The sequence below is a fragment of the Suricata suricatta genome, chromosome 9, assembly GCF_006229205.1.
Source record: "Suricata suricatta isolate VVHF042 chromosome 9, meerkat_22Aug2017_6uvM2_HiC, whole genome shotgun sequence".
Lineage (NCBI taxonomy): Eukaryota > Metazoa > Chordata > Mammalia > Carnivora > Herpestidae > Suricata > Suricata suricatta.
In genome coordinates, this window is record NC_043708.1 from 76,513,615 (window position 1) to 76,537,739 (window position 24,125).

The following is a 24,125-nucleotide window of genomic DNA, read 5'->3' on the forward strand; positions in this document are numbered from 1 at the left end:
ATTGTGTATACAGTCACTAGGGCCTTGGGCTACATTATAGAATTTGGACTTCAGTGTATCATAGAGGCAGTTCTATTAGTTACTTAGGTCACTTCTGGAATACTGGTGGTTCCGTTAAAAGTGCCAGTGGTGACTGTCCTCAGGTGTGCTGCTGAATCTGAATGCTCTTCTCGTTTACAGTAGGATACCTCTTACTAACTTATTTGGTCAGGGAAAGTATACTTGTTACTTCTATTTGCATCCCCAGGTAGCCATCCTCCAAGGACTATTTGTACTATTTGCCTTAGGTTTTGCAGATTACAAAGTTGAACTTCAATGTCGTTCTTGATAGAAGATTGTCTTCTGTGGGAGAGACTTCTAGCTGCTTGTTAAAATCTATGCTTTTTCTTCTTTCCAATAACCCAACCCTAGCATATCCCATCCTTCTCTGCAGTTAGGTGAAGCCATTTGATTGGGTTCTAATGAGTAAAAAGTGAAAAGTGATCTGTGCCACTTCTGAGCCAAGGCTTTCAAGAAGCAGGCGTATATGCTTCACGGTCTCCAGCTCCTTTCTGCTTTCGGATGCCATTGGTGAACAGAACTTAGCGGACTGTGGGGCCACAAAGGAGAGGGAGCGTTGGCCCTGAATCATCACATGGCAGGAAGACATCTGCCTGAAACTCATGTGATTAAGAAATAAATACTTATTTTATATGAGTCATTTGCCTTTTATTTATTTGGGTTTTTTCACCCTTCTATCTTAGGATAGGCTAACCTATCCTAATCAAGAAAACCTTCTTGATACCTGGTCGGTCATACTCTTGTGTTCCTCTGAGTCAAAATCCTTAGAAATGCCACTCTGAGATTATTCCTTACCATTCCAAGCACTGAGAAAAAAGACAGACTAAACTACTTCAATTTTTAGTTGTTGATATGTATTCTGGAGGTTTGGATTTTTCTGTCTTTGGCACTAAGACATTAAATAATTGCTTCCACTTTTATGAATGATGTGTCCATATTTATTTTTAAATTGTGTTTTTGCTGTCATCCATTCCCAGATGACTTCAATGTTTCCTACAGCAAAAAAAAAAAAAAATTAAGTGTGAAATATTTAAACAGCTTTCCATATTTTTCTTAGACATTTTCACCTAGTTGAAGGAGCACAGCAATATTTAAAAATCAAAAGTGGTCTCACTCCCTTATCAAGATCCATGAGATGGATGAAAACAACCTGGCTGCTGATACTGCAGTTTTATACTTAGGAGACAGCATGTGGCAATCCTTCCGATGCCCCCAGCCCTGCCCTGTGCCCCAGCAAGTCCACAGATTACTTCTTTTTGCTCCACAAAAGTAACCAAATAAGTTTTGAAAATACTGAATATTATACTTGGAATCATATTCCAAGTATAACTTGGCTTCTCCTTGGAATGTTGTCAGGGGCTTTAGCATATTCTAGGTTCTAAGAGAGACATCCTGCAGCTAAAACCTGCTTAGCTTTATTTAGTCCATTTCCATACTAATATGAACAAAACTTAACCATGTTATAGCATTAAAGTTATTGAATTCTATCATCTCTCTTAATAACATTGCCATTACTGTATTTTTTTAAATTTTTGGTTTGCATTTGCTTTACATCTCTCTTAAAATTTTCTTTTTCAGTTTAAGTATATTACATGAGTAATATAACTACATAGAACTGGATTTTCTCTTGTAGACCTAATTTGACAGTTTTTATCTTTAATAGATGATTTTAGTCTATCTAGTGTGATGACAAATTTGTTGATTTTATATCTCTCATCTTACTTTATGTATTTATTTAATCCGTTTTTCCTCTCTCTTTTCTGTTCCTTCTTTTTGTTGGTTTAAGTTGCTACTTATTCTATTATCTTCTCCATGTTTAATTTGAAAATTCCTCTCTGATTTTCCATTCATGGCTACACCCTCTTCCCAGTTCTCATATTCAAATATATATATATATATATATATATATATTTCTGCTATTATTTAGAAATAAGATATCACATCATTAAGCAGGATACTTTATTTCCTTTGGTTTCTTACTTTTCCAAAGGCATGTAAAAACTCATGTAACATTTCCTGTTTTCCTACAGCATCTACCTATCTGTCTGTCTCTATTAATCTATCTCTATTTGTCTATCCATCTTTTCAAATTCATTATTCAAGTTAGTTCCTTCTCTTCATCTTTCCTCATTATGAAGTCTGAGTTTTGGCTCATTTGTTATTTGGTTATAGTATGTAAATATGTATTATAATTATTGATGTGGGTTGAGTAATTACCCTCTGATTTATTGTATGTTTAGAATTATCTTCTATCTTGATATGTGACTTGTTTTCCTCCATCACTAATCTCTAGTTGACATTCCACCATTTTGTAGCCTCAGATGTTGCAACTGAATAGTCTGATGACTATTTGATTAATTTTTATGTATTGGTAACTTCTTTTCTGTCATGATGTATGATTTCTGCATTTATACTTAGATTTCAGTATTTTTCCCTGAATGTGCCATATTCCACTTAAAAAGGGCAACAAAATGGTAAGATACCTAGCATTAAACAAAACAATAAGCATGTAAGAGCTATACAAAGAAAACAACATGCTACTAATATATATATATATAAATGCCGTAACTGGAAAGTAATTTTTCAGTGTACATAAACACACAATCTGTTATAGGTATCAATTACTTCCAAAATAACTTAGACATTTCATGGCATCTAAAAATTTTCTTGGCAACTAGACAAACCGATTTAAAAGAGGTTTTGGAATAACAAATATGCACGAATAGGTTAATTCATAAATAGTAAAGTCATGAGAAGATTTAAATCCTATAGATGTCAGAACATATTATAATGCTGCAATAATTAAAACTGTATTAGTAGTTAAATGAGTATGCACGTAGATCAATGGAACAGAACAAATATTCAGAAATAGCTCAAAATATAGCATATATATAATAAGTGTGACATTGTATATCAACAAGAAAAAGGTTGCTTGTTAGATAAGAGGTGTTGGGATCATGAGAGAAACATTAAAAATTTTTGTTCACTCCTTTTAACAAATTATATTTCATATAGATCAAAGATTTAAATGTAAAGTTGAAATCATTATGTTATTAGAAGAAAATAGATTAAAAACAAAATTTCAGGGGGGAAAGGAAGCCTTTTTAAATCTGACACCAAATTTAGAAACTTAAATAAGATGATAAATTTGCATTTCACTGTGCATGGGAAAACACATTCAAAAGACAAATAGTAAATTGTGAAAATATAATTTGTAAATATATAGAGCAAAAGCTAATGTTCTCAATATGTAAGACTTATCAAATTAGTAGTAAAATTACCAACAACTGAATGAAACATTGGGAAAGGAACGTGAACAGTTTACCGAAAAGATAATCCAAACAGCTCTTAAAAAGGTTTTGAAAAGCTTAAGTTCATTTGTAATAACAGAAATACTATTCACCTATAATGGGAAACCCCATTAAAGTTTTATACATGCTGGTGAGACTGTGGGAAAACACACACTTTCATACATTGTTTTAGTATGAGTCTAAATTGATATAATTTCTACAGTAGACATTTGATAATTTGTTATAAATTTAAAATACACATATCTGTTGGCCCTGAAATTCCACTTCTAGAAATGTATTCTACAAATATACTCACACAAATGAAACTATATGTCCAACATTTATTGTAATACTTATTATAATAACAAAATATTGGCATCAATTTGAATATCTATTAATAGCAAAGTGACTAAATAAATTATAGTATATTCCAACAAAAGATTATTATATAGTCATCAAATAGCACATTTTGATATGAAGTGATCTTCATGATACATTACTAAGTGAAAAGAAATAGATCCAGAGTAGAGTGTATAGTATTATACATTCATGCATGTATCGTATATTTGCCAGATGTAGAGCATAAACTCTCTTTGGGACACTAGATAAGAGTCTATTAAAATTGTTGCCTCCAGGGAGGGGAACTAGGTGGCTGAGGAGAGTGGCAAGGGCGTATTAGTTTGCTAGGGCCGCCATAACAAAGTAACAGAGGCTGGGTGGCTTGAATAACATACATAATTTTCTCACAGTTCTGGAGGCTTAAAGTCCAAGATCAAAGTGATGGCAGGTTTGATTTCTTCTGAGACCTCTCTCATTGGCTTATAGATGGCCACTTTCTTGTGTCCTCACACTGTCTTTCTTTTGTGAGTGTACATCCCTGTCTCTTTTGTGTCCAAATGTCCTCTTCTTAGAAGGCCACTAGTCAGATTGCATCCAGGCCTATCTGACTGGTCTCATTTTATCTTAACACTCTTTAAAGACTCTGTCTTCCATTCAGAGGTATTGAAAATTAGATCTTCAACATATGAATTTTTAAGGAATGTTTATTCATTTGTCCGTGTGTGTGTGTGTGTGTGTGTGTGTGTGTGTGTGCAAGTGTGCGTGCTGAGCTGTCAGCACAGAGGCTGACATAGGGCTTGAACCCACCAACCATGAGATCATGACCTGAGTTGAAGTTGGACGCCCAACTGAGTGAGACACCCAGGTGCCCCTCAACATTAGGATGTTGTGGAGGGGACCATAATTCATTCCCTTCACAACAATAAGACCATAACAAAGGGTGACTTACTTTTCACCACAGTCCCACTTATAGTTTTTGAATTTTGTGTCAAATGATATTATACCTTGTGAAAAATAATTTCATAATAACTGCCATGGGCCAAATGTTTATGTCTCCCACAGCTTAAAAGTTCAAACCTAATCTCCAATATGATGGTGTATGGAGATGAGACCTGTAGGGGGTAATTAGGTCATGAGAGTAGGGACCACACAATGGGATTAGTGCCCTGCTATAAGGAAATATGAGAGAGCCAGCTAGCTTCCGTGTGAGCACATACCAGGAAGACAACTGTCCACCAGTCAGGAGGCAGGGTCTTACGAGACACTGAATCTGCTGGTGTCTTGATCATGGACTTCGCAATCTCAAGAACTGTGAGAAATAAATGTTTATTGTTTAAGCCATCCAGCCTATGTTATTTTTGTTATAGCAGCCTGGATGGATGAAGGACTGAGAAAACGACCCTCTAATAAAAGATATAAAGCAGAAAATTTGACTTCCCATTGGCCCAGTGGAAGAGGGTTGAATACAATGTGGTGTGACAGTCAACTTGAATATTAAAATGTTAAAATAAACTTGAATATAGGTGAGTGTCACCTTAGGAAAACTATACTTGAATTCATGGAAAAGATTATTTACTTTATGAAGTATTTACCATATGATTCCTTCAGATAGAAAGCTTTCAGTCTAATTCATTTTGCAGACATTTTCAGAGATACTCCGTTGCATAAAGAGCATTACACCTGACCATTTTTATTAATTTAACAGTTTAATACTGCCAAAGTAATATAACAAGATTTTCATGGAGAACAATTTTCACTCTTTGACATTCTATTCTCCTTTGAGTTACGTAGGTTATGTATCTATTTAACAGTGAATTCACACTTACATTCGAATAGAATTTAAAACGGAATGAACAGAAATACTCTTAATGCAGTAGCCATAAAAAGGCAGTTGTATATATTACTCACAGATATTGCATAGTTACCATGATAATCTAACGACTATATGCTTCCTCTGAGGTTTTAAAGAACAGCATGAACAGTCATCTTTCTGGTTTAAGTATAGTCGTGTCTAGAGGCAAGGACATATTTGGATAGTTCAAAAGATCCGATTCTGCCGACTGTGGCAACCATTGCAAAAAGAGTACAAAAGCTACACCTTCTGTAAAACTTGATTTTTAATTTGGAATGTTCCCAAATAGATACAAAATATGTTTCATCTATTAAAATGATTTGTTTTCTAAGATAAATATAGGAATACACTAAATGTTAATGGAAAAATGTGCCCCTCAGAAGGAGATCTATTCATTGCTCATTTTTCATGACAGATTTTTTAAAATCTACGTTATACACCTCTATCCCAAGAAATTACAGACATGTTTGTGTTTTTTAGAGCTATATTATATCAAGCTATGAATTAACTAGCCTTTTTTTTTTTTTACCAAGAATGCAGTTTATGGAAGAACTAGTTTGCAAATGGTCTTTTCAGTTGTGTAATGTTTAAGGTAGCTACCTGTAGAAACATTCAGTTGTAACTAAATCAGAGAGCCATTTCTCCTAGGAATGGGGTCACTCATCCTCAAGGAAACAATAGTTTCTGAGTGATGACAGTCTCGTAGAGAGTTTTTTACAAACACATAAATACATGGCCCATTTCTTCCCCAACTCCATGACTCCCAACTCGCACTTGACAAGCACATTTGTTTATACCATAGTAGAAAGCTGGATTAAGTGTTTTGACAGTAGACATAAATTTGCACTTAACTCTGCAAGCTAGAGAAAGCTGCAGGAATTCTAGACTTAAGAAGAAAATATTAAGTCCAAGTAAGATTACAAATTACTGACATTTTTAGTATATGTTTACTCTAATTTGGACTGTCAAGTGACAGATTTCTTCTTTTTGGGAGAATTAGACATCCTTTCTCAAAGAACTGGAATCATAGTAAATGTCTAGAGCCGAACTAGAAAGACAAAGTTAAGTTTCATTATGTGACATCACCATCAGCACGTTATGACAGTGCAGGCATTTTACTATGTTAACTGCCACACTTGAATCATGTGTTAATCTTGTCTACTTTGGGATATCGTCTGTCATTTTAGAATAGATCTCATTTCTGGTGTTCTGCAAACGAAAATAATTTATAAGGTCAAACACTTCAAAATGATGTGCCTCATCATTGGTGCAACACAGATGAGGCCCAAACTAACATGTTCAAATACAACAAATACTCTTGTTACTGTCTGTGACTTCTGATGTGTCCCCTCAGTTACAAAAAATAAAGGTGCACTATTTTTGACACAGTATGTGCAGTAAATTAGGTGGTGACCCTTGTTCCTACAAAAGGAATATTTTTCCATTTACTGGCTTACAGTTTATGAATACAATCAACTAGTTTCCCAAATGCCTGCTTAAAAGTTTTAGTATAGCAATTGTCGTGCCATTTTATTTTACCTATAGCGATTGCTATCTGAAGCTTGCCTGTTGTAGCAAAAAGGGGCAAAACTGGAATAATGTACCCTATGAGCTTGTGCGTGTGTGTGTGTGTGTGTGTGTGTGTGTGTATTAGAGGTTGAGAGAGAGAGAGAGAGAGATTTTTTTTTCTTTTTAGTGTCCCTTTATTTGTCCTTTGGCTTGGTTTCTTGACTCCCTAGAAGCCATGACGTTGCCCTTCTCCTACCTTCCTGCTTTCTGGTCTAGCTTAGGTATCCAGTTTCTGGCCATGTACATGTCCTCTGTTGGCTATTGGTTTTACATCAGGGTTCACAAGGCATTCTCTTATCCTCACTCTTATAAGATGCATGTTTGACCTCATTTTCACTAAAAAGAAAATTGAGACTCATAGAAGTTTATATGACATTTCTAAAATCACAGTTATTAAACTCCAGTCTGGGTCTGAATTTGTATTCACAAAACCTTGCTATTGCATTAAACCTGGTTCTGAGGATGCAGAATGAAAGCAAAACCAAAACACACAATGGTAATAACAAATCTTACTGAAAGATACTGAAAAGTACCTAGGGTTTGAACAACTTTAGCAGAATTAGGAAGAAATTTACTTTTACAGACTCTCCCAAGGGTATACCTGTCCAAAGGACTATTTGATATTGCACTTAATTCACTGCCTGAAAAAGCACATTTTGAAGTTTTCCTTCAAATTTATAGTTTTAAATAAGCTTTCAAGATAACAGGCCGTTCTTCAAATAGTTCTTTCTTGCATCAAGTTTTTGGCAAGGAGCTACATCTGGTCAAAGGACGAGCAGTTTCAGCAGAGTTTCTGAATGAGCATCCTGACTCTTTATTTTGTTAAACACAGGCTCGCTCTCACCCGGTGAGGGTGGTCTGGCGAACTCTTACAACAGCACTGCTCCATTAGACCCTCTCTGAGCTCAGCATGTGAAGAAACACTCGCTGGTTCAACTGTCTGATTTTGGTCCACATGAGACTTGATGAAGTTGATATTTGTACCCATACCAAGATCGTATTTTCAGAAAAAAAATTATGCTTTGAGATGGGCTATGGTACTTTTACTTCTAGAATGTTTTTATTAAAGAAGATAGTAAAGCTTAGCCTTTCCATCTCCGCTCTGTGCCATCAGCGGTATTTGAAGTAGATGTTAATGTTGTTTTTGCCAAGGGTCCACCTTCAGACAGCGGCTTTCATCACCAGGCTGGAGCCCTCGTTCAGCATTTTTAGAGCAGTCAGGGGTGAGGCCTTCCCACTCCCAGAGCCCCATTAATAAACGCAGGGCGGGCTCTGGAGCCACCGGCCACAGCTCCCATCGCAGCCCTGCAGTAAATCAGCCCTGCGTGTTTTCCTAATTTTAGGTTTGGTCTGACTTAATCCATCTAATAGGAAAAACATCTGGTCTAGTTTTACTTTTAATCTGTTCTTTACATCAGGAACCTTATCGCCCTGGGACCAGGTAGTAACAAGGGGTCGGTTCTTATACCTGGGCATGGCTACGCATGGTCCAGGCCTAATAAGGTCCTGCTTTCCATTTGTGCTTTCCAGTCCTTTACAGGCCTTCATTAACAAGAATGCACTGACATCCCGATCAGTTTGGGATTGTAAATTCCCCGATTAGTGGAAAGCCTGGGTTGTGACACAGTCTGGGTCAAAGCGGGGCTGGGCATATAATCTGGGGTGGGGGAGGTGGTTAAAGTAATTTTTAAGTGATAAATTTGCAAAGATCTGAGTATTTAACAGCCTTGCCATTAAGGATAAAGATTCTAAAATATTGCATCTGAGTTGAGTTTTATTTTTACATGGTTGTGTTAAGGCATACAAAATATTATTTTTTAAAAATGTATGGAAATATCTTAGAGGAAGTAATAAAATAATGTCATATGGAGTCAGTTTAGTTTCTGTTTATATTAGGCATACAAGATAGCACAGCCTATTTAGCTCTTTTGAAAAAAAGCTCATAAAATGACTGTTTTAACATTTTTGACTCCAGTTAGAAGTGGTTCTGGGTTGTAGAAATCATTTAAACACAAAGGGACCGGGGTCATTTGGGTTCCCAAGTAGCATTTTCCACATTTGTTTCCCTCAGATATGATATTCCTTTCTGATTCTTTTTCTAGTTTCAGCTCTCCTTCTTCCTGAAGCTCTACCTTCCAGAGGACTATTTCTCTCTCTCTTTTGTTTTTCAGTGAACTTTCGATATACCGTGAAGATGGATTTTCTGATGGAGCTGACATCAATTGTGGCAAAGATGCCTAGTTCTCCACTTGGCTTTCTACCCCCTCTGAATTGGTTTTAGAAACTCATGGCCAACATGAGGTAAGAGCAGACTCTCTAGGAATTAACTTCAAATAGCCCCAGGCCTAAAAGCTCTTCCCAAATCTACAGTATGTTAGGGGACTTTCACTCCCCAAAGTAATGTAGCTGTTTATGCACTCCTGCCTCTGAGTTCCTTTTAACTGGGGCCCGAGGAGGAGTGCACAAGCAACATTACTTCGGCAAGCAGGAATTAATTATTGAAATCAATTATTGCGTCTTTCCGATGGCTGCAGTCAAGTCCTCAGTGAGTTGACATAAAAAATACTTGTCTCAATGGCTGTCTCTGTGAAAAGAGATTGAAATAAATCAAAAAGAAAAGGGAATGACTTTCGACTTGGTTCCGTTCCCTCTCTTAGGATTTCTCAAAAACTTTACTAGTTGGGAGTTCAAAACAGAAAAGATTTTAACTCTTTTCTTCCCCCATGAAGGGAGAATTCTGTTTTCTACAGAATAAAAAGGCTTTCTCTCCTGATGTAGAGAGTTGGTTTGCATTTCTGACACGGGTAACTTTTGAAACTGATTTGGAAGTGGCGCCAGCCGAGCCAGTGTTGGATGTTGTCTGAAGGCTAAACCAGTATCTCTTGAATCATTGCCTGTGTTATTTGCTTCCTATTCTTTGCCAGGCCTCTACTGTCCTATATCCACTTTGTTGATTTTGGAGACATTAAGGACTTACTTGGCAGACACTCTCTGGTGTGCAAGATAGTTTACCATCAATAGACGTTTAATACACAGGAATAAAGCAGGTGAACATTTAAAGGGAGAGCCACTGATGAGTAAGAAAAGTTAAATATGAACGCACTTCCATGAACTTCAAGTTGGACCATCAACTTTTTTTTAATCATGAAACTAACTTGTCCTCTATAAGAAAGTGATGGGCTTTCAATTTTAGCCTTTCTAATTGGAGGTAGTATGATCCTTAGAAAATAAACGAAGATAGAGAACAAGAGTGGAATATACCCATATTCGCTAGGGCAAATTTACCACTAAATAGCAGACAACACTTGGGTCTTCAAAATTGAGGCCTACTGACATATGAAACTACAAGAAAAAGAGAATGCTTTTTAGGGAAACCTTAAGAGAAAGAGAGAGCTTTCATCTTAGAGGAGAAAGGATTCCCCTGGACCAGGCAGAGGAGGAGAAGTACAGAATAGTAATGAGAATAGAGAGGTCGGTAAACTCCTGTGAAAGCGGTCCAAAAGGCTGGGTAATTGGGATGACCTCAAGGTGGGGATGGCTGAAATATGCACCCAAGTAGCCTCACAGAGGCCCTGCAGGGACACCACTGGTCCAGGGAGCCTGATGGCTGGGAATCAGGGACAGGCCAATCACACACCGTGTGACTGCCAGCCAGCACGCCCTTCTCTACGTCCCTACTCACATGTCTTTTTAATCTCTGGCCCTATGTAAATCTCCTGGGACTTAACCAACCTTGTAAAAGAGGACTAGGTGCCCCTTTCCCGTACCTGCCATATAGTGAGATTAAACTTTCTTCCAAGTCATCAGAATCAGAGGAAAGATCTTGAAAGGGAAAGGAGGTTGGCTTGTAGAAAAATGAGATAATGTGTAATTCTTGTACCCTAAATTTCTGAAATTTGATTTCCACATGTTTTCAAATTCTATTCTTAATTCATATCCATTCAAAATGTCCCTAAATCTCTACAGCTCTAGACTGCCCTGTGGCTTGTCTTTTTTTTTTTTTGCTGTCCTGCTTTTGGAGCTCAGTATTAGCGGAGACTGTGGCACCTGAGAATTATTGCTATGTAATCTGGATTCTTAATAGAAATTCCAGGAAGCTCAGTTCTGGGCAGCATATGGGAATTGAAGGGAAATAAATATTCTCCTTTTGGGGTCAAGAAGAGTCATGAGTAATTTAATGTTGGCACCCTCCCTTGTCTCTAGTACGCGTTGGAGCCAGTGACAATGACTAGGGATGGGTCTCTGGCTCTTGCTTTAGAAACTATATGAGAATATGTGATTTCCCAGTCTTCTTTGTCTACTTGTGCAGTTACCCTTCTTCTAGTTAAATGGACAGCGCTTTTCCTGCTTTCTCTCATAGACCTCAATTACTGATTCATAGAGCCAAATGAGTAGATTTAACAGATATTTAACAATTCCCACTGTGTATATAGTACTGCTCAAAACCTTATCCTAGAACTGATGGATAAAATAACATAAAATATTGAATAGGGTGTCAGAGAGGCTGAATAAAGAGGGAAGATGAGTGATCTGCATGTGCTGAGTTCAGAAATAACCCTCGGCAAAGCTGCCACTGGAACATTAGCGGATGTCAGAAGGCTGGGTATCAAAGTAGGAGCCCATACTAAGCTAAAATTTCTGAAGCTGGAAATTTGAATTCTGTGTATGAAATTACTCAGCCACCTGCCACGGTTTCACTTTATTACATCAACCTTTTCCCAGCACTGCCTATTAGAAACAAAACAAAACAAATTAAAACTGTTGCTGGGATTCTCTTTATTGGGGAAGGACTTCTGAAGAACGTTCTCTTTTCTTCCTTGTGTTTGAGAATCTAGCACTTACTTGGTATCTTGTTTGGGTACTCTAGAAGCAGAGCCTGAGACAGGAATTTTGGGGCATATTGTTTATTGAGAGAATGCTTTTAGGAGAAAGGAAGAGAGGAAGGAGAATATGATAGGGAAAGGATCTAAGGAAGGATGTGGTTCTAAGCTAGATCCCACAGGGCATTCTGAAGTATTGTGTACCTTAGATTTGGTCTCTCACAATGAGGTAAGAAGCTGACCTTTTGTACCTCCACACGAATCAGTCATTGGGTGAGGGTTGCTCATGCAACCCTATGAGTGTGTGAGAGTGTGTGTGTGTGTGTGAGTGTGTGTGTAATTTCCCAGGCTTAGCGGCTCTCTTTAAGTCAAAGGCTATTTCACAATACTCACAGTAGCTCACAGACCCCAGGAAGGCAATTTGAGCAGGTTCTGAACAGCAGTCACTGTATCTGGGATTCTCCTTTTTAATACCTTTAATATTTAAACATTTTTATAAATGTAAAATGTTTAATTGAAGATTGAACAAATATTATTTTATAATATTGAATAATTTTAACACCTTTCTTATTTAATATATGAGATATACATTTCATATTCTGATGCTTGTTAGTGTTAACTCATTTAGCTTTTCAATGGGTTTTTGAGATAAGTGATTGAATTTTATCATGTTTTTAAGCAATATAAATATTAGTAATCCTAATGTTGAGTTATTTTATAGCAAGGTATGCTGAAATAAGTTACCTGTCTACATTTTAGGGATTACTTCTACATCCAATTCACAGAGAAAATATTAATAGCATATGTGCTTTCAATGAAAGCAATTGTTTTTGTTTTACCTAAACTTTTCCAGAGATTGAAGTAATACTCTTAGCAAACAAAGTGATAGGGAGAATAAGAGGGAGAAAAAGTAGGACTGGTATTCAGAAAATAGAAGAGGACTAGAAGTTTTATAAGTATTATTTAGAACTGTCTTTTTCCATTGGAGATTATGACTAAGATTTACAAATGGCTTGGAAGCTTCAAATTCCTTACAAAGGTTGTCACTGAGTCAGTTAGTCAATAGGTATAGAGAATATGTATCTAGGTGAAATTCATAGTTGTTTTTTTATTTCTGATAAGACCACACCAAAAATGGATTTTAATCTGTCAACACTGAGAAGTAGAAGGAAACAAAGACTTGATTATAAGAAGTCATAAATTACCATGAACTCCTGACTTGGTTCTTCTCTACTCTTACCTTCATGGGCCATTTAGACTTACGCAAGAAAGCACAAAGCTCTTCAAGTTGAAAGTTATTATTTTCCCTTCCAACAGTGACCAAGTAAAGTCTTTGTATATCACATACTATTACTGAGGATTTGAACCATTAGCAGATTTGAAGAAAGATTCATTCCACATAGTGAGGGTTAATGCTTCCTCACTGGCTGCCTAGGAATCGTTTGAAGAGTTTGAAACTTGTTATTTTCACATTGGTACTGTACATATGTCTCCAGAGTGTGGGAGCCTCATAAATAACACATTTTGATCTGAGCAGATGTACTGCATCTCTAGAGGTTAAGAAGTTCATTATTCCAGACAGCCCACCTAACATCCATTTGGTTAGACTCCATTAGGTATATTAAAATACAATGTGAGATGTCTGAATGAAAAGTTTATTTGGTGATCAGCAGGGTATTCACATCTCTTCCGGACTAGGAAAAGTTTAGTCTCAATAGCAGCGGCCACATTCAAGTGATATATATTTGTAATATTGACTACTGTGTGGGTACTACTGACAGCTTTTACTGTTCCTAAAATAAATGTCTGCTAGCAGCACTTAATAGACATGATCTTAGCCATTTTTATATTCCAGGGAGGGACTAATGCTATTGTCCTTATAGGGTAGAAAAGAAATATGGAAACAGACAAGTGGGATGCATGATATTCTTATATACTTTTGATTCATATTTCACATACATGGTCATTCTGCTCTAGCAGAAATGATTCTGTTCTTCCAGGAAAAAAAAAAAAAACCTCTACTTTAGGATTAGCAAGACAGCAAATGGCATCCCTTAAAGCAAAGGGCTTAAGGAGGAAATTAGGAAATATATTAAATTTCTCTCAAATGAAATATGACTCCTAGCATGGCGATCAATTTTTAGTTGAGAGGTAGTGAATGGAGGTTAAATCATGAATTCACACTTTCCCTTGTGATCATCAAATCAGCACTCTTAAATTATCTACTTTAAAGGCTCAAAGTCACTTGTTGTTTTATGCTTCTCCCATGTCCCTGGTGCTAGCATATTAATGGTCTTTGCCATTTGTAGAGTAGCAAGCTGCCAGATCAATAAGCGTGCTTAGCTGCTTGCCATTAAAATTGATCTGTACTCTCCTTCCGATTGACGTCATATCCAGCTGTAAATATCATCAAGTAAGCTGTCAACTCATTTTCATTATGAATGTTTTTCATTTCAAAAGATGGACTTCAGTTGGACAGTATGTTAGGATTTTTCTTCATTATTTCTGACACTTCCCCAATAGCATCAAGTGCATCCTTGGAGGAAAACCAGGATTGGCCAAGAACTTTTAAAAAGGAGGGAAAACTAACAAGAGCAGCAGCAGCAACAAAAACAACTGAACAAAAAAGACAACTAAAGGGAAATATACTTGCAAGCTAAAATGCTAGAAATTTCTAAGAGAATTGGAAGTAGCAGTGCTTGGAGGTTCTTTTTTCACATGTGAATCAGGCCCAGGAGGCCTTTAAGAACACCTGGGTTTACATAAAGAAACCAATCGTGGCATATCCTTAGAAAGACACATCTTCAGCAGAGCTGATCATTGGAACTTCAAAGGTTTATTTGCTCATGTGGTAACTGACAAAAAATTTTCCCTGAGAAAAATTCTGGTTATTGTCTGTAAACCCTCTTGAATATTAATGTCATGTGGTGGTGAGGGAACGCCCTGGATGTCCACAATGTGAAAATTCTGGAAAAGCCACAGTATTTCTAATAGAACATTAAGCTTACTGTGTTAGTTTGGTTTCTAAAGAATATTCCTCTGAAAAAAATAGATGGTATTCCTCTATCCTCATCTCGAAATACGGCACACAGGTCCTTAGGTCTTTGTCTACCGTCCTGCTCCCGTTGAAAATCTGAGACGAAAAGTGATATTTGTTAAAGATAATTTAAGGCTCATCTATTCCTTTAAAAACTCTAAATTGGTGTAAATATAGTGAAATATATATGTCTATGCATGTATTATATATAGCTTATAATTAAACAAACATGCATATAAATGTGTTAGGGGTGGGGCGCCTGGGTGGCTCAGTCAGTTGGGCATCTGACTTCTGCTCAGGCCATGATCCTGCAGCTCAAGAGTTTGAGCCCCGCATTGGGCTCTGGGCTGACGGCTCGGAGCCTGGAGCTGTCTTTGGATTCTGTGTCTCCCTCTCTCTCTACACTTCTCCCACTCACACTCTGTCTCTCTTCTCTCAAAAATAAACATTAAAAAATATGTTAGAGGTGAAAAGATGCACGCAGAAAACTAGAGAGCATTTTTGGGTTCTCAGGGAGGCGGATATTACCACATGTGCACTACATTGAGTCAGCTTGTCACAGAATTATTACTCAACAACTCAATTTTTAATGAAAAATATTACAAGAAACATTTCTATAAAATTCATAACTACATTTGTTACAAAAAATAATTACAGTTACAATCTGTCTCACTCCCTTTATCTCTTCTTTTATCCTATATGAAGTCTGGATTAAGAAATATCTTTTAGAGTTTAAAGCTAAGCAAGCTTTGTTTTTTTTAATGAAAATCTAGACTCTTTTTTGTTGATCATGAGACTTTTAACTGATATTTTCCTTTAGGGTTGGCTTCCAGGAAGCTCAGAATTAAATTTGAAAATGCACAGTAAAAATTAAATGAGCATGAAAGCATGTATATGTTTTGTATATATGCATTTTTTATTTTCTTTTTCTATCATTATTATCACTTTACATAATCTCCTTTGTTTTTTTTTAAGACTATTTATTTTGGGAGAGAGTGAGTAGGGGAGAGGCAGAGAGAGGAGAAGGGAGAGAATCCCATGCAGACTCCATGATCTCAGCACAGAGCCCAGTGCAGGGCCTGATCCCATGAACCGTGAGATCATGACCTGAGCCAAAATCAAGAGTAAGACTCTTAACTGACTGAGCCACCCAGATGCCCCTACATGATCCCCTTTGAAACTGTCTCAAATTCTTTGTGAAATAAAATGAGTAAAGTAAATATAAATATATATATTGTTTATCAGAGTGTCCGTTTATGTTGTCTTAAACGCTTGTCAATGTTCAGTAAGAGTGAAAACCACAAATTATTTACTTCAAGAAAGTCCAGGGGCGCCTGCGTGGCTCAGTCGGCTAAGTGTCTGGTTTCAGCTCAGCTCATGATCTCATGGTTCATGGGTTGGAGCCCTGTGTTGGGCTCTGTGCTGACATCTCAGAGCCTGGAGCCTGCTTCAGATTCTGTGTCTCCATCTCTCTTTGACCCTCCCCTGCTCGTGCTGTCTCTCTCTGTCGCTCAAAAATAAATAAAAAATTTTAAAACAAATTAAAAAAAAAGAAAGTCCATATTCTTTTTGACAGAATGTCTAGAATTTATAGTACTAAGATCTATACTGTGGATGCCTAGTAACAGATGCCAAAATATCTAATGTATCTGCTAATCTTTCTAACCACCTTGCAAATAGAGACAATGTGCCTCCATTTTTCTGAGGGTAAGAAAATTTGAGTGACTTATTTATATTAAGGTCACCTACCTGGTAAGTGATAGAGACTATGCTCAAATTTCTCACATGAAATGGGGAAATAGATTCCATAGAGTATTGGTTCTAGAGTCTGGTGACTTTAAATTACAGGAATGATCAATTCCCTGCCTTGCCTATGTTTGTTTTCTTAGGTGCCAGTGCTTGGTAAAGAGTAAATGCTAAAGGATATTTGATGCTAGAAGAACAAATGAGTAAATGAATTATGAGTACTAAAGCAAATAGCAGAAGTCATGTGACATATGATGAACAATATAATTCTATAATGAAATAATATGGGTTCATATTAATATTTGTATTATTTGTACTACATGTTATATTTAAAATGGGAAGTACCTATTACTTCACAAACATTTCATAGGTGATTCTACACAAGTTATTTCACTGAATCTCACAGTGAGACAGATGTCTGGGAAACCAGTTTCAAAAATCATGAAGGAACTAGCTGAAGATAGTGAGTGTTGAAGTTGGGATTTGAATCCTCATCTCACTCTAGAGCTTGTGATATGAAACTTTGCTGATAAGTGATCTTAATTTAATTCTAATGAGTGATTTCCACATTTTATGAATCTATTCCACTCATTCACAACTAGATATCAACTTATTTGATTACTCCTACCTGGAGACATTTTCTTCACTTTTGCTTCCAGGACCCCACACTCTGTCAGGTTTCTTCCTACCTTCCTGGTCAATCCATCAATCTTTTTTTAATGTTTATTCATTTTTAAGAAAGAGAGAGAGAGAGACAAAGAGACAGAGAGACAGAGAGAAGGCTAAAGAGGATCCTAAATTGGCTCTGAGCTGACAGCACAGCAACCAATGCAGGCCTCAAACTCCCATACCATGAGATCATGACCTGAGCCAAAGTTGGAGGCTTAGCCGACTGAGCCACCCAGGTGTCCCGAATCAATCATTTTCGTCTATTCCTCCTCTTTTCTTCAAAGACTAGAATGCTGGTTTGATCCCGTGCTTAGTCTTTAGTCTCCATCAATTCTCTGTCAACACTCATTCCCTTGGTGATATCATCCAACATCATGGCATTAAATACTATTTTTACGCCCAGCGTCCCAAATTTGTACATCTCCTTCAGACCCCTTTCCTCCAGATTCGTAAATTCAACTGTCTACTTTATATTTCTTTTAAAATCTCTATTAGACATCTCAACCTCAACACGCCCAGATCTGAATATCATACTTTTCCTCCTAAACTTGCTCCCCGTCTCAGCTGAAAGCAATGCAATCCTTGCAAGTGCTCAGGCCATACACCTTAGTGTACCCTTGATATACCCTCTTTCTCCCGCATCTGCTACAGTAGCAAAGCCTGTTGGTGCTACCATCTTAATACATTCCAATTGGATTGTTGTCTCTATAGGGACCACTCTGATTTGAACTATCATCATTTTTCTTCTAGATGATCACAACATCCAGCTCACTGGTCTCTCTGCTTCTGCGCTAGTCTCCTTACCAGCACGAGAGCAGGCATGGTGATCCTTTTGAAGTATAAGTAGCATGATATCAGTTCTCTGCCCTGAAACTATATCATGTTTTCCTCTTTTACTCAGGAAAAAAGTCAGTCTTGACAGTGGTCTGCAAGGTCCACATGCCTTGGCCCTCTGTTTGCTCTTTAACATTTTTTACTTATCTACTCCACCTTGCCGTTCCCTGAACATGCCAGGCAGGCACTGATTTTAGAATTTTCCTCGGTGTCTTTTATCTGGAATAAGAACATTCTAAATATGACTTTCTCAATTACTACCCTGTTCACCCCATTTAAAATTTTTTTCCTTTTTTCCAGTTCTCCATACCTTGATCTACCTTTTCTTATCACCAACCTATTTCTAATATAATACATTCCTTATTTATTATGCTTACCTTGTTTTGTTTTCTTTTCTGTGTCAACCTGCTAGAATATGCACTTCTCAAGGGCAGAAGCATATATTTACCAATATATCCCAGTCTCCTAAACAGTGCATGAGTCATAGTATATGCACAGTAAATAGTTGTTTAATTAAGAAACTAAATCATACGTGAGAAATTACAGTGCCCTTTTGCAGTTACTACAGGTTCACTGTCAACTAGTCTAGGACGAAGGGCAGCTGATTTTCTGTGATTATAGGTAGTTACTATAGGCAGGTCCATGTCATACCCTGCCTTTAGGGTTAAGTCAGAGAAGTTTGTGCTGTAATACAGTGTGTTCATTGAACCAAAGTGGTCCATAAACCTGTTAAGAGCAAATATACGTATTCCCTTTTCTGACCACTTGACACTTTGCCACTCTGTTCATTGATGATATATAACAAAGATCTAATAAAGTAGAGCACTGCTGGGGCACCTGGGTGGCTCAGTCAGTTAAGCATCTGACTCGTGGTTGTGGCTCAGGTCATGATTTCTCTGTTTGTGAGATCAGTCCCCGCATGGGGCTCTGTGCTGACAGTGCAGAGCCTGATTGAGATTCACTCTCTCCCTCTCTCTGCCCTTCCTCCACCCAGTCTCTCTCTCTCTCTCTTTCTCTCTCAGGTAAATAAATAGACTTTTAAAAAAGTATACGACTGCTTATTACTGTTAGTGTCTGCTCATATTTTAGCAGGGGTAACATCCTATTTGCAGGCAGGTACTGCCAAGGAAAATATAATTTTTCTTTGTAGCATTTTTAATCCCTTGTTACTGGAAGGGCATTGTTTAAAAGTGAGGACTACCGAGGAAAGCCTGGGTTGGCTAAACATCCGACCTCAGCTCAGGTCATGATCTTGTGGTTTGTGAGTCTGAACCCTGCTTCGGGCTCTGTGCTCACAGCTCAGAACCTGGAGCCTGCTTCGGATTCTGTTTCCCTCTCTTCTCCCTTCCCTTGCTTGTGCTCTGTCTCTCTTTGTCTCTCAAAAATAAATAAATGTTAAAACAACAACAAAATAATTTTTTAAGTGAGGACTACCTAAAATAGGGTTTGTTTTGTTTTGTTTTAAATCAGAATCATACACATCTGACTTTAATTTTCATTTTGGGATATTTTATCCCAATTCCAGCTAATTAAGTTTTAATTGACACATACTCCTCATTGGTCATTAGAAAACTTGATTTGTGTGTGTGTGTGCAGGGGTGGGCACAGAAATATTAAACACATTTTAAAATAAAAATATCACCCTATAATGCAAATATTTTCATTGTAATATACTATTATTAGTTTTTCCCCACCTATATGTACAGTATGCATAGTTGAATTTGTAAGGTTTGTTTACACTTAATATTTCTTCTCCAGATATCAACCTCACTTTCAGTCAACCATTGATGTTGATCAGTCCTGAAACACTGAGTTTCATAAACACTGGAATTCAGCAACTAGAGGGAAACCCATAAGAAAAGGGGCACAACTCTCTGTTTATAATACATTTTTCCTTCAATTTAGTGTATTCATTTCCTTTTAAGCATCTGAGTGAGTTTCTTCTTTAACTATGAACAGAAAACGAAGTGGTGAAATTTGTGATGAGTGTTACTGAGTGCCCCACACTACAAATCATTTTTCTGGGTCTAAAACATGGAGTGAGAAAATCTCAGTAGGTTTTAGAATTTCATATCTTATTTTTAAGGACTACATTGGAACTTAATTTATTGCTTTATTATTTGCTTTCTTAAAAACAACAGGTACTCTCTTTTAATGAGTTGCTTAATTTTCTCCAGCCTTGATGAACAATTTAAATTGTCCTGGGCTTTCAATCTGTTTTGAGTTTAACTCCCCTCCTCAAGTTCTGTATTCATTTTCTTAGGTTGATTTGATTCACTCTCAATTAATTAATTTACAATTAATTAATTAATCCTCCCTCGACGACTGCCTTAGTGGCATCACAACTCATATTAATGGCGGCATGCCTGTTCTAATTAAAATCAATATGTAGTTCCTAACGACATAGTCTTATCTTCTAGAAATACTGAAACATTAGATGGAATACATTCTGTTTTTAGACCAAAATCCATATGACCTAATCCCATTCAATGGTATAATTGCAATAAAAATACTTATCTTGTATCTCAAAATATAATCTGACTAAGATAATTTGTATGCCAGCCACTATATACCCTAGTAACTAACACATTTTCTAGAAATTAAAATGACTTTGTTCTTTTCAATCAGTTAAATCTTCCCCCCCACCAGGCATGTTATTCACTTAGGATTTTAGGGATATGCAATGCATTCATTCAAATGCCACCTAATTTGCTAGACTTTGCCATATATAAATTTTAAATTTGTTGCAATTATTGCTAAAGTTGGAGTAAGGGCTTCATCTTAAAAGACTTTTTAGTTCCAATTGTGAATCTGACACTGATCTAAAATAACGTATTAGGGGGAGACAACATTACTCCCGTATTCACCCCTACTGGAGCAGCGCTGATAAAATTTTATAGTGGGCTGGCATAGGGATTAAGTTATGGTCTCCTCTCAATTAAAGAACGGCCAGTTTATTATACTATGTGTGGCAGGGACAGCACAGAGAGCTCATTTGCTATTAGTTTAAATTTGGCATCGAATTTTATATAGTGTGGGCTTTGTCTAACTAATGATCATGGATATAATTTTAAAAAGATGTTTCAGATCATATGCATTTAACTGAAGGGAAGCTTTGCCTTCTTGAGATGACCACAGAGTCTAATATGTGTGGTTCCCAACAGCCCACCTTTCTAAAAACATGTTACTCTATGCTTGTTTCTCTGACCTATTTTCCTTGATCAGTCTTAGGAATTTTTCCTTTTTCTATTTGACTAGTTATGTATCGTGTAAAAAAAATCTGCATCTTTAGATACCATCACAGTCTATAGAAAGCCAAGCAATCAATATTAAAAGCGTGCTTAATCTATGCAAAGCTCTGTGTGGAAAGCTATATAAAATCCAAAGAGTCCTGCTCTCAGGGAGTTAAGGGATCTGTTTTCTTCTCCTTGTCTATTTCTCCCTTCTCACCAGTCAGAAATGGTCGATTCTAATTTTTTTTTATCTGTCCCTCTCCTTCTCCCCCTCTCCCTCTCCCTCCCTCTTTTTCTCTCTTTTCAAGTCAGACACTTTTAGTTAGGTTTCTTTTTGATAATTCTTCTTATTTAACCTGTATTAGTTCTTCTTATTTCACCTTTGTTAATTCTTGCCATAACATCTTGCTTCCCAATATCGAAGAGTATCATTTTTCTATTTAGTCCTTTAGTTTCTTCTCTTTCATGACCCATTGAAAAACATAACCCCATTCTCAAATGTAGTGATCTTATGTGGAATGGTGAAAGCTTACTCCAGTACAAATGCAAAACAAAAAAAGATAGTATTTCTGTAATGCATCTGTGAGACAAAACTCAAATTATTTATCTCTTGAGAATCACTGGTCATACAAAATAGAGCAAAGCACCTTTCCAGGGAATAACATAGCCCGGTGTTTCTCTTTATCAATGCCAATATTCATCTTTATTGAAACCTAAATGGAGGGCAATTCTCCTAGTAAATCTGGTGACCAGGATAGTTTGTGCATTCAGTGACATGTACTAAAATAGAGTAGCAACTTTTTAAGTTTAGAAGTCTCTTGGGTTTTCTGTTTTTAATCAGGCTATTGATTCTCTTGCCCAATTGCTACTACCAAACACAGACACACAACTCTGGCATACACTATTCATTAATAAAACCAACCACTAACAGTGGCTTTTCACTTGTGTACACTGAAACACACACTGGGATCTGTCTTGAGGTGGTGAAAATGATCATTAAGAGCACGATCTGATACTTTCCTTCATTATAAAAACAATATCCATAAAATAATGTGACTATTCCTTTCTCCTTTCCACTCTTTTTACCTAGTCTCATAGACGATTACCTTTTACATTTTAAAGAATTAAAAAAATAGGACAGAGTAAATTTTAGAAACTGGAAATTGTACATTATATTCAGTTGCAAATGAAGGGTCTTCCCATCCCACTTCACTACCTCCTCCCAAAGACAAATGTTCTTGGTTTCTTATGTGTCCCTCCATATTCATTCCATAGTCTTGAACACACCCCTGTCTCTCTCTATTGATCTATCTATTGTCTTTTTTAAAATACAAGTAGTGATAGATTATATACAGTTATTACTGAATGAATTTTGTACATTAAAAAAGTGTCTACTGAACAATTCCAATTAATTTCTGTAGATATTCCCCCTTGAGGAGGTGGAACATAATTCTACTTCCTAACTGTAAGATGCTTATATGGATTCTACTTTTACTAAAAGTAAAAGTAGACAAAAATAACTTGACAGTGGGGAAACCAACAAACTACCTTTGCCTGGCGGTCAAGGTTACATGATAAGCCATGTCGATAAGTCATCAGTAATCAGTGATCACTTTGATAGGATATATCCTTGATACCATGTGATGAGAATGACAAATTACCTCTGTGGTCTTCCTTCCTAAATCCCATAACCTCTGTCTAGCCATGAGAAAGACACTGGGAAAACCTAAATTAAAGGACATTGTGTGAAATACCTGGCCAGTACTCCTCAAAACTCGCACGGTCATCAAAAAAAAGCCTGAGAAATATCCATTGTCCAGAGGAGCCTAAAGAGATTTTACAACTAAAAATGCAGTATCCTGGAGGGGATGCTGAAACCAAACAAGGGCATTAGGCAAAAAGTAAGGAAGTCTAAATAAAGAATGAACCTTCGTTATTACTAAAGTATCACTGTTGGTATTAGTTATGACAAATGTATTGTACTAAGTGGGTGTGGGGTAAATGGAAACTCTCTAACATTTTTGAAATTTTTCTATAGTCCCAAAATTATTCTAAAATACCAAGTTTATTGAATGTTTTTAAACGAATCCTTTGCATATGGCTGGATTTACATTTTTGCTATTATAACCTATGAGCTATAATAATTTACATATTTCAGACAATGCTTTAGCTTTTAGAATTAAATTGTAATTTTAAATAGAATGTATGGGATATTTAGAATTACTCTGTAGACTTAGTTATTCTCTTAATCATCTTCAATTTTATATGGCATGTGACTAAAGAAATGTAAGCAAGACTGCTTCATTTGTAACCCAGGTACTAGAAAATAAAATGTGAACAATTTCCACAGCCAAGAGTATTCTACACTCTTATTAGTGTGTAACATTTTTATCAATGATGAAGTAGATGACATGCAGTTTCCTTATGGTGAACATAACTCACGTTGAAGTTTAAGCCTGGAAATAGGTTAAAGTTGCAAAAGAACAAAATAATATACATATTTGGAAAAGATTGGCTGGATTTAAACAGAGCAATAGAATTAACTGTGTTACTGGATGTATAAGTTGGCCCAAATCAACAATACATGGTAGTTTACAATAAGCTGCAAGTCTGGGATGTGTAACTGTTGGACTAACGCCACCTTACAAATGTCTCAAATAGGGCTAAGTTGAGATT

General features: G+C 36.6%; 1 long non-coding RNA gene across 2 annotated transcripts in view; it reads left to right on the forward strand.

The window, feature by feature from the left end:
* Positions 1-94: 94 nt before the first annotated feature.
* Positions 95-24,125, forward strand: part of LOC115302746 — a 60,817-nt gene continuing 36,786 nt past the window's right edge. For both annotated transcript variants that reach the window (XR_003913613.1, XR_003913614.1), the window contains exons 1-2: positions 95-143; positions 9,282-9,411. This is a non-coding gene — a long non-coding RNA (uncharacterized LOC115302746). The remainder of the gene's footprint in view (positions 144-9,281; positions 9,412-24,125) is intronic.